Below are 12473 nucleotides of genomic sequence, written 5' to 3'. Positions count from 1 at the left end.
CATTACTGTGGAATGCTGCTGCTGTGACTGTGTGGGAGGGGAGGAGGGGGGGGGGTCTGCTGCTGTCTGAACTTACAAGACAGCATGCTGACACGTGCTCAGCCCCCCAAAACACACTGTCTCTCCCCCCACATACACACAACACACTCCCTATCACACTTCACCACCCCCCCCATATGAAAAGCATGTTGCAGCCACTTGCACACTGGGATAGCTACCACAATGCACTGCGATTTGTGGCACTGCAAGAGAAACTAATGTTGCCACGCCAGTGCACTTGCAGCTGACAGTGTAAACACATGGCAGCGCTTTCCCTGCTGCGGTCTCTGAAGGCTGGTTTAACTCCCAGCGCTCTACATCTGCAAGTGTAGCCAAGCTCCTAGTCAATCATGGTCAGATCCAGAGGGCAGGTACATAATAGCTGAAAGTATTTTCAATACTAAGAGGATAATTTGTGGGGAGTGTATATAATCCTAGTGGTGGGAACACACCCTTTAGCACAGAAATAACTGACATTTTCATAGAGCTGATGGCCCAGTGGAGCTAGGAGGAGAATGGAATGCTGTCATGGATGAGAGAGACAAATCTGTGTTCCAGATGAAAATCTCAGGCCTGTGCAAACCATCCATTATCTCTACTGAAGTATATTGGACTAGTGAGTATTTGGAGACTGAAGCACCCTACAAAGCGTGACTACACACATTTCTCCACGGTTCATGCCTCCTATTCCAGATCCGATTTGTTTATGAAATTTAAGGTGCTAGCTCCTACGTGCCTGGAGGCTCAAGTCAGTAATATCATCATCTCTGATCATGCTCCAATTTCTCTTCACATAGATAGTGGTCATAGTGCTACAAGAGCCTCAAGATGGAAGTTAAACACACATCTCCTTAATAAAGACCCTACATTTCTTCAGATGATTGAAACTTCCATTACCAACTTCCGGAAGGAAAATACAAATACTGTCTCCTCTACTCCAACTTTATGGGAAGCACTGAAGGCTATCTTAAGGGGAGAATGCATAAAATTTGCATCTGAGAAGAAATAAATAAATTACTTAGTTCTTTAACAGAGGAGGCTGCTAAGGTTTTGTGTACGCTGGCCAGTGAAAAATAAAACTTTTGTCCTTCAAAGGTGTTTAAAAAAAAAAAAACCACCCCGAAAGACAAAAGTTTTGTCTGAGGACAAGCACTGATGTGAACAGTACTTTATCGGCAGGAGCACTCTCCTGCTGACAACGGTAACGCCACTCGCTAACACCGCTCATTGGGGGTGGAAATTTGTCGTCGGCGGGAGAGCTCTCTCCTGCAGACAAACAGCGGCTACACTGTGCGCCTTTTAGCAGCACTGCTGTAGTGGTACAGCCCTGTCACAAAAAGCTGCGCAGTGTAGACATAGCCTAAGTGTGGGGAAAAAAACAAAGATGATCCTTAGAATAATGAGCTTCTGCACTCTCTCATTGCCTCAGAATACAAATACAACGAACGTATGTTCACCCAGATTGAATTCATGCTTACAGAATTAAACAGCGGCATTAAGAATGCGTGGATAAAGCGAGCAAACTCCTTGCGAGGAAAATTAAAATGGCTTTATCCAGTAACACTACATCCTCTTTGCTACAGGACAACAGTCATTCTGTACTAGAACCTGATAAAATTAACAGTATAAAGACTTTTATGCACCCCTTCATACATCTCACAGCAAGTTCAATTCCAATCTATTTGACCAATTCTGACAAATGGTGTTATCTCCTCCACTTTTCAGTTAACTCAAGGAATGTGTCTGGGGTACCCTCGATTGCCTCGATTATTTGATACAGCCATGGAATCATGAGCAGCATATATCAGACACTCACCCCTCCATTGAAGGAATTACCATTTGGGGTAAAGAGTACAAGATTAGCCTATAACTGGATGATATTCTGCTCGCTCTCAAAAATCCTTCCTCTTCGATTCTACCTGCAGTAACCTACTTCAGTGAGATCCCAGATTTTGGATAAACTGGAACAAGTCTCAAGTGACGGACATTTCTTGTAGACCAAATCCATCTCAAATACAATCATTCTCCTTTCATTCATGCAAAGAGATAACCTATTTAGGCATCAGGATATGCTCTGATTTATCAAAGATAGTATCTGCAAACATGAATGTCATACTCACAGAAGTGACAAAAGACATTGAGAAATGGCATTCACTACCAATATATTTATTGGGAAAGGTAGAAGCTATTAAAATGAATGTAGGACCAAGATTAACATATATGTTTATTTTAATTCCACTTAAATTTCCTGCTTCACCTTTCACAAGAATAGAGTTGTACAACAATTTTTATGGAATACAAAGACACCACGGATAACCCACAAGATACTTAAGAAATCATGGCAAAATGGAGGGCAGGGGATTACCTGATTTGCAATTTATATCACCTGGCTTTTCAATTAATATTTTTAATAAGATTGTTCTGTCCCACTAACTCTTCCAAAACCCAATGTGAGTTGAGATTGAAGAAAAATTAGTTAACCCCTTGGGTGCTCTCTCTCGGCACTTCCATTTTTAAAATGGTTGCCTACACCTTTAAGGAAAAACTATTTACCTCATCTGGGAGTGTTTTTCAGAAAATCAAGTTGATTGCCACTTCTAATCTCACCAACTCTCCTTCCATGCCAATCTGGAATAATCCTCATTTAAATTTGCAGCCTTTTGCAGCGTGCAGTCATGTGTTCCTTTCAGAAAAAAGTTTTAGTTTTTAAAAAGAATTAGTAAGAAGTTGTGATTTCACACATACACACTCTGGTCATTTCTTAACACGTTAAAGGATTTTTCTCCCTGTTAGGACCAAGTCTGCAAGTGTGAAGTTGTAAAAATTAAATTGATTTTGGTTATCCATTTGAGGGAGGAGGAGCACAAAGCCCCTACCCCCCCAATAAAATGGCCAAATAGAGAGAGTGGATTAATGAAAATGATTTTAAATGAAAAATAATTTATTTTAAACTGTTATTTTTGATTTTATTTAAATAATAAGTTTCTCTTTCTAAAAATAAACCTGCTTAAATTGAAATCTGAGTTTAATACAAAATATGTTAAGGACTAAACTTACTATATCTTAAAACATTTAAATAAAAAATAAATATGCTGAATCCATGAGCATCTACCATGAACTCTAAGGCCTGGTCCACACTAACCCCCCACTTCGAACTAAGATACGCAACTTCAGCTACGTGAATAATGTAGCTGAAGTTGAAGTACCTTAGTTCCAACTTACCGAGGGTCCAGACGCGGCAGGCAGGCTCCCCCATCGACTCCGCGTACTCCTCTTGCGGAGCAGGAGTACCGGCGTAGACGGCGAGCACTTCTGGGATCGATCTGGGATCAATTTATCGTGTCTAGACAAGACACGATAAATCGATCCCAGAATATTGATTGCTTACCGCCGGACCCGGAGGTAAGTATAGACCTACCCTTAGAGTTAAAGGCTGTTTGTCTATATAAAGAAAGAATCAGTGGAAAAACATCCAACTTTTGAGGTCAAACTTTATAAATAATGCACAATAGCTCAGCCTAAAGTTACACTCATTTTCAAGAGACTTAGGCAAGTAAGAATTTATGCTCCAGTCAGGAGCGATGGAAGCTCCCTAAAAGTGGGGAGGCCCCACGCCATCCCTTCCCCCTGAACCCGTCCTCCCGCACCACCCCTTTCCCCTGAACCGCTTGCTTGCCCTTATAGCCAGTAAAAAGTGATGGGGCCATGCCCGCTGGCCCCAGTCACTTTCACATGGGCATATTTAAAATTTTTCTCAGGCTGACTTGAAATAATCCTTTTAATTCACTGATTACAGTTAATCCCTCTGTTTCTTTAATAACTCATTTAGTTGTAAATGTTAAACATGTTTTGATAAGAGAAGTTTACATATGCAAAACATTTAAGATTGTTTTGTTTAATAAAAATAAATTGTATATGTTGTGTTGAATTAAATTCCATTTACCATCACCATCCCTAATGTAGCTTGACACAATTTACAAGCAAAAAGTTAATTAGCTAGTAAATGAGCAATATATCATTCACTATTTTCTAACATACTAAAAATGTGCAATTAATAAGAACCTGAAAATATTAAGCTATAATTGCTTAAATCAATGTAAATAGTGTACCTCCTAAGTAGAAAAAGATTATCAAATCTAGTGTAAAGGCGCTATTTAGCTGTAAATCAACGTTTTAATGGTTATATCAACCAATGAGAATGCACCTTTCTCTAGGCAATCACTGAACTATAAATAGAAATGTTGATTACAATCAATTATTTAAATTGAGGCTTTCCACTTGGTGATTTAAATCAATGCACCCTAAATAGAATGTAACAAACCAGCCAGAAAACCAAGTTTTGAGTGCTAAACAACAGGGTGTTTTTTTCAGCAAGATAGAAAGCACTTGGAGGCAGTGGCTTACAAGGCAAGTGCCTCCTCAGCATTGCTATGTGTCACAGTCATCTAAAATGAATTAATTCAATCCAAGGAAAGAAAGAGGATTAGAACACTTAAATTGTGACTCTGCAGAAAGAAGTAAGAAAATGTGATAAATTGACTAATGAATGCTGATAAGCTGGGCAAGTGTTTAACATTTTGAATTCTAACACTGTGAGCAGGTTGTGTGAACGCAATTTTTTACTGAACCCTCCCCATCGCCCACTCCAAACTCCCTTAGCCAGTACCAAATGGCTGAGGCCATCACGCAGCAGAAAGCAGGAGACTGCAGGAATTGTTTTGGTTAGAAATCACAATCACAGTAGATATTAGGGAACCTCTCTCAGAGAGGAGAAGGGACAATTTGGGAGGAGAAAATCTTCATCTTTAACATATGGAAGTTCAGCCCATGGAGATGAAAGTTCCCAGTACTGCAACGTTCCACCTTGCGCTGAACAGCCTTATCAAGCCGGACCTTAAAGACAAAGGCAGCTGCAACCAATCTGATTCATACCAGCTAAACACAGCCCTCAGTTCCCTGGTCAGTTGTCAAGGGTGGCCATCCACCGGACACAACATCGTCAATTTACCATCGCATCCTTTCCCTAGAACAGTGGTTCTTAAACTTTTTTTTCCGCAGACCACTTGAAAATTGCTGAGGGTCTCGGCGGACCTCTTAATGATCTTTCCAAATGTTGTTTGCACCGTTAGGTAACTATTGTAAAGCGCTTTGGATAAAAGTGCTATATAAAACCTTAATTATTAACTTTTTTTGTTCTACAAATAAAAGCACACAACTCATATTTTAATATCAGTAGTCTTACCTTTCTAATGAGATGGATGTGCCCTCTCCCTCCCGCCGCGGCAGCCCCCAAGCTGGGGCTGGAAAGGAGCGGGGGGGGGTCTCTCTCCCTCGCCACAGTAGCCCCAGAGCTGGGGCTCGGAAGAAGGGAGGTCTCTCCCTGGCAGCCGCAGTCCTGGAGCTGGGGAAAGTTGCCTCTTTCTCTCGCCACTGCAGCCCTGCACGTCCCAAATTCCCCCCACCCCCTCTTTTCATCCCACTTCCCTCTCCCACCTACTCCCTAATCCCCCCAAGGCCACCGCCTCACCTTACATGTGCATTTTCTCCAGGATCCAGGCACCTAATTAGAGGAGCCAAGCCTGCTCGGCTCCACTAATTAGGAGGGTGGCCTTCATTCACTCGTGTGCGGCTGCCCAGGTCCACCTTATCCATGGACCACCTGAATGGAGCTCGCGGACCACAGTCTGAGAACCTGTGCTCTAGAATCAAATCTATTCCCTTCTCCAGGTGTGCAGCAGGCACATTACACAAGTAACATTGTTACAAGGTGTGTTTCCTTGTATACACACAAATCCTTCCAATCTCATCATTCAAGCCATTTTTTAAAATGTAGGAACAAAAAGTCATCATTTTGTCCTTCTGCTCCAAAGATCTTTAGTGCACAAGGTTAAAAACAAGCTGCCACAATTTGTATTAGACGTTAGCTGCACTGGGTTGATGGAATTAAATGAACTATTCTTGGCTCCAAAGTCAATAAAACGGAGCTTGCAGACTTTGGTTTCAGAGCGTGCAGCTAAGAACAATTTATCTAAATCATTGCTTCATATGAGGGGAAAAACAAGCTGCTAACACACATCACTGCACTAATGGACCTTTCCACAAGCACTGAAAAGCCCAGGCTTGGCTGTCATTATGCAGTCATTTAAGTGAATGGACAAAAGGGGACTCATTGGCCCTGTGGATTACTACCATAGCCTTTCGCCAATGTTAGAAGAGAGCTTGCTAGAGGAATCCTAGCCAATAATGCACATTTGAGTAAATATAAAAAATAAAATTACAAAATTCAACACAATATTCAAGAGACCTGGAACAGCCGGGAACTCTGCAGATCAGTATTGCAGTACAAAAGCAGAGCTACAGTATAAACAGGTCCTCGATTTCTATAGCGCCCTAAAAAAAAAACTACACTCAATGTTACGGTTGCAAGCAATGCACTCAAAAGACAACAAGTGACAATATGGAGGTTGCCTGTGCCACCTTTATTCTATCTCCATGTGTATGCATTTCAATATACACTAGTTACATCAACATGTACTATTTTTCCATACAACCTCTGCATCAAGCAGTGCACAGACTGTAACGCAGAGGTGAAGGTGGTGGTTACACACCACAATCCCTATTTACCAACATTAAAGCAACTTTCCTCTATGGAAATTAAATATTGGTAATGTTTTAAAAAATTTAAAAAACATAAGAGTTATTCTTATCCTTACTATTAATGAGGGCACCCCACCTTGTTTGGAATGGGCAACAAGGGATGGATCATTTGATGATTACCTGTTCTGTTCATTCCCTCTGGGGCACCTGGCATTGGCCACTATCAGAAGACAGGACATGGACCTTTGGTCTGACCCAGTTTGGACGTTCTTATGATGTAGGGTGTCTCTTCTTTCCTTGCATTCCCAAAAATGGAAAAACTAAGTAGTCTAAAATGTTTGTCTGAAATCACGTTTTTCAACAGTGAAATGTAGCAGGTTTGGTTACTTCAGTATGTGCCTCAGAGCACATAGCAAACTAATGTAAGAATTTCATTGCCTGTCACTGAACTGGAGTTACTTTTGGCAGGAAACTCAAGTGTTGAACTTGCACATCACACAACAGTTTAATCTGAGAGGAGTACGGCATACATTTGAAACTACCTGGGGAATGTTGGGGAGACTGAATTGCATTAATCAAGTTGAAATTTGGCAAGGAGCTTTGGGCTAACACCTTCACTCATGTGAAAAGTTTTAGACCTCAGTTTTGGATGTCATACAGAATCCAGTTGTATGTAGCGTACTCTGTCAGCCCCTGCTGAGGAACTATAGAGTACCTGGAGATAAAAGAATGAATAAGTGCAGCTTGAAGTTCTGTTAGCTGTATAGAATACCGCTTTCCATATATCAAGCCAAAAGAAACTCAGTTAGTTTTGTGTGGTTAGAGGATATCTTTGAAAGTAATTCTTGTGAGTTGAACTGTACTAAAAATAAGTGAGCAATGCCAACTGTTGGAAATTCCTGAAATGAAAACAGTAATGTCTTGGGGCCTGATTCCATGGAACATTCACCTGACATCTGGGTGGAGGCATAGTGTGCTTGTGCAGTACAAACACTGGACCCAGGTTTATTCTCTTCTGATTTTTTATAAGTTGACCGTAAGCATTAGAGATCAAAAAGGCATCTGTAAGTGCAACAAAAGTGCATATCCAAATCCATTGTGTCACTGAACAGAGTGTTATCTTAAGCTTTTATAAAACTTTGCTTTAGGGAGTGTGTTTTCATGGGAGCATTCAGTTTACAGAAAATATGTTAGCAGCAGTCTTGTAGGTTCCATGTCAGTTCAGTCTGAGATAAAGGGCTATGCTCATTACAGTGTGAATAGTTGTTGATTTCTGAACATCAGGGGAAGAATAGAAGAACCTGGGGTGTTTAGTTACTTCTAATGAAACTTTGCAGCTTTAACATTTTTCTAGTAAGTGCTCAAAAGTCAAAAAAAGCCAAAGTTAAGGTTACACACACAACTCTAACCTCTGTCCCTTGTGTATACATTGTGTAGTTCATAATGGCACAGCAATACTTTTTTCCCTCTGGATCACTGCATCTTTCTGTGTATAGGTTGGATGGTGTTCAATAACTGATGGTAGGGGTCATGATAATCTCTGTATTATTCAGGGCCAGAATCCATTTTCAGTTACAGCAGTATAAATCCAGAGTAACTCCATTCTATTTATCTCTTGATCTTTGTACTTCTTGTACTTTGACCTTAATTTATGTCAATGGGTACATCTACACAACAAGTAGAAACCTATAGCAGCAGGTCTCAGAGCCCTGCTACAGACTGTAGGCTCCCACTACAGCATTAAAAATAGCTGTGTAGACATTCAAGCTTGGGCTAGAGCTTAGACTCTATCTTAGACCTATCCTTGTAACAAACCCCGATGCCAACTCTGTCCACATATCTATTCAAGTGACATCATCATAGGACCTAATCACATCAGCCATACCATCAGGGGCTCGTTCACCTGCACATCTACCAATGTGATATATGCCATCATGTGCCAGCAATGCCCCTCTGCCATGTACATTGGCCAAACCGGACAGTCTCTACGCAAAAGAATTAATGGACACAAATCTGACATCAGGAATCAAAATACTCAAAAACCAGTGGGAGAACACTTTAACCTGTCTGGTCATTCAGTGACAGACCTGCGGGTGGCTATATTACAACAGAAAAACTTCAAAAACAGACTCCAACGAGAGACTGCTGAGCTAGAATTGATATGCAAACTAGACACAATCAACTCCGGTTTGAATAAGGACTGGGAATGGCTGAGCCATTACAAACATTGAATCTATCTCCCCTTGTAAGTATTCTCACACTTCTTAACTGTCTGTACTGGGCTAGCTTGATTATCACTTCAAAAGTTTTTTTTTTTTCTCTTAATTAATTGGCCTCTCAGAGTTGGTAAGACAACTCCCACCTGTTTATGCTCTCTGTATGTGTGTATATATATCTCCTCATTATATGTTCCATTCTATATGCATCCGAAGAAGTGGGCTGTAGTCCACGAAAGCTTGTGCTCTAATAAATTTGTTAGTCTCTAAGGTGCCACAAGTACTCCTGTTCTTCTTTTAGCTTAGACTCTGAAGTCTAGGGAGGGTGGCAGGTTTCAGAGCCTGAGCTCCAACCTGAGCCCGAACATCTATAGAGCTAGTCTGTACACCTGGCCTCTGAGGCTCAGTGCTGTGGATTTCTGTCTGCCATGTAGGTGTACCCAGTGTGACTGAGATGTAAATATGGGCTTCAGTGTGCAGGTTGTAAGGTGCACAGGGAACATAAGAATGGCCATACTGGGTCAGACCAAAGGCCCATCTAGTCCAGTATCCTGTCTTCTGACAGTGGCCAACGCCAGGTGCTTCAAAAGGAATGAATAGAACAAGTAATCATCAAATGATCCATTCCCATTGCCTATTCCCAGCTTCTGGCAAACAGAGGCTAGGGACACCATCCCTGTCAACTTGGCTAATAGCCATTGATGGGCCTATCTTCCATGAACTTATCTAGTTATTTTTTGAACCTTGTTATAGTCTTGGCCTTCACAACATCCTCTGGCAAAGAGTTCCAGAGGCTGACTGCGTTGTGTGAAGAAATACTTCCTTTTGTTTGTTTTTGTTTTGTCTCAACTCAAGTTATGAATAATCTGTTCGTGGCCGTGATCTGCAATTTGTAGCCAGATGAGCAATATGGCTGGGGAGGATGAGAGGAGGACTTGCCTACACACAAATTGGCAATGAAATTAGCTTGAGTGCTTTTAATTAGACTCTTTTGTTATTTATGGAAAGTCTGTAACCAGACACACTTATTGCAAATTAAACAGGTTTATTTCAATTTAGTTTACACAATTTAAACGGAACTGAAATAAACTATTCTTAATCTGAGCATCAGTGCCCAGAGCCGCACAGAGACAGATAGGAGCAATTAAAGACAATTCATGTATTTTAGCCAGGCAAGCGATCACATGTTCAGGCATGAGAGGCATATAGACAAACCAAGCGTTACGGGGTGCCGTACAAACTGCTGAAGCCTGGTGATGGGTGTCTGTGGCCACTTTCCAGAGGGCCCCAAAGAACCAGCTATCCACTGCAGTCCCGCCACTCCCCAGCACATGGGGCAATGTGGGTGCTGCCCCTCCCCACCAAGCCCCATACTGGTAAATTCCACGCCCTCAGGGGCCCTAGTGGCTGGGAAGGACCCTGCACGGGAGAGTCACCAGAAGGGGCCCAGCCCCATAAAAGGGAGTCATGGGAAACCCCCACCCCCCCAAAAAAAAAGTTGTAGGGGATGAGGGAATAGCACTGTCCATTCCCCTCCACACACATACACAAAGTCATAAGGACCAGTCATGACGGGTACAAGCTGTAAGGGGGAGGGCACTACATACAGGAACCCCCCAGTACAAGCTGTAGGGGATGGGGCTAGCCCTATACTACCCCCACACAAAGGGACCCACCCTCCCCCCAGTATGGGCTGTGGGGGTGGGACTAGCCAAGCGCCCCCACACACGCACAGGGACCCTCCCAGTACAGGCTGTGGAGAGGTGGGGCTAGCCCTGCGCGCACACACCCCAGACACGGACCCCCCAAGTACAGCCGGTGGGAGGGTGGGACTAGCCCTGCACCCGCCACGGGGACACCCCAGTACAGCCAGTGGGAGGGTGGGGCTAGCCCTGCACCCCCCACGGGGATCCCCCAGTACAGCCAGTGGGAGGGTGGGGCTAGCCCTGCACCCCCCACGGGGACCCCCCCAGTACAGCCAGTGGGAGGGTGGGGCTAGCCCTGCATCCCCCACGGGGACCCCCCCAGTACAGCCAGTGGGAGGGTGGGGCTAGCCCTGCATCCCCCACGGGGACCCCCCCAGTACAGCCAGTGGGAGGGTGGGGCTAGCTCTGACCCACACACACAGTCACGCAGACAGGCCCCCGCCGCAGATTAGGGGCGGGGGTCCCGTACCCCTCCGCGCACGCGCGCACACACACTCACCCTTCGCCACTTGCCAGCCGGCCTCCTACCGGCTCCGCTCCACTCTCTTGGCTCCGCCCCGGGGCGTGTCTCCGCCGGAAGGGATGGGGCTGCGCAAGCATCACTCCGCCCCGCTGAGGGCATGACGCCATTTCCGCTTCTGGTCCCTGAGGTTCTCTGCCCCCGGGGGTTGGTTACCAGGAGTGGGGCGTCTGAGATATGCGCCTGCGCGAGACGGGAGTGCCCACGCGCTCGGGCAGCTGGCGGCCCGCCCCACGAGCGAGCGTAGGGCCCTCTAGGGGCGGGCTCGGACCAGGGCGGGGCCCGAGGTCTGCGTACACCTGCCGCTCTTCCAGCCGTGGCCCCTAGGGCAGCTACTGGGGGGGAGTTCCGCAGGCTAACTTGACTGTGGTTAAAAATAGCCCAAATTTTATCAGCTGCAATAGGATTGCCAAGCCTCCAGGATTAGCCTGGAGTCTCCAGGAATTACAATTATATTTTGTGATGAAATCCCCAGGAATACCTCCCACAAAACTGGCAACCCTCAGCTGGAAGCTCCTTGGGCCCTGGTGGTGCCTGAACAGGAACCTGATTAGCATCTGCACCCACCAAGCTGCACTTCATGCTCAGGCACCTTGGCCGGAGGGGAACAGCTGGGGCAGGCACCACAAAGCAGCAACATGGGTCTGCCCAAGCTGCTGTGGAAGTCGAACTATGTTTTTCCCATCTGTGATCAGCCTGCCACTTGGTGTAAGAAACCTCCGCCCAGCACTGCAGAAATCTTGGCCCCAGACTAATAGCAGTTTAGGAAGCAGGAATGATTTTGTATGAGTGTCTCCGCAGTGCAGAGAACATGCAGCATGGTGCTTGCAAGACAACTGGCCAGTAGTGCAGCACTAACCACACCCCACCCTCTACCTGCTACTGGGTTGTGATTAGCAGGGCAGCAAGTCAACCCAGAACCATTTCAAACCAATATTTTTACTTGAACCAGAACTAAATCTGAACCACAATTTTGTCAGTAAAACAAAATTTGGCTTATGGTTAAAATATTTTTTAAGCTCTCCAGTTTAAAAAACTACTGATCTTATTTGCTTTATAAAATAAGAAAGCAATTGAGGAGAGACACACCTCTGACTATGTAAAATCAGTTATTCTTAAAGTTGTTGCTATATATGGAATCACTCCAAGGCACACATGTAGTATTATGTTCATGGAGCAAACATGGTGAAAACGATGTTAATTAGGACCAGAAAACTGAAGAACAAGCATAACAAATTGAAAATAAAGGGGAAACACAGAATTTACTCTTCAGGGAAGCTGCTCAAGAAGATATGGACCAAGATTGAACTGATTTGATTCATGTGGTTGAAGAAACTAAACTTAGGAGGCAATAGATGTGACATTGCAGGGAGGTCACTGTTCTGCCCATGCACT

General features: G+C 44.1%; 1 protein-coding gene across 1 annotated transcript in view; it reads right to left on the bottom strand.

Moving 5' to 3' along the window:
- The window catches only part of FAM234A (family with sequence similarity 234 member A), a 47271-nt gene extending 36140 nt beyond the window's left edge, over window positions 1-11131 (bottom strand). Inside the window, exon 1 of the mRNA XM_054042029.1 lies at window positions 11058-11131. The gene's annotated coding sequence lies outside the window, so the exon portion shown is untranslated. The remainder of the gene's footprint in view (window positions 1-11057) is intronic.
- Window positions 11132-12473: the final 1342 nt, after the last annotated feature.

The sequence above is a fragment of the Malaclemys terrapin genome, chromosome 10, assembly GCF_027887155.1.
Source record: "Malaclemys terrapin pileata isolate rMalTer1 chromosome 10, rMalTer1.hap1, whole genome shotgun sequence".
NCBI classification, from domain to species: Eukaryota; Metazoa; Chordata; order Testudines; family Emydidae; genus Malaclemys; species Malaclemys terrapin.
Note: the sequence above shows the minus strand (reverse complement) of the source record. Positions and strands in the feature narration are given on the sequence as shown.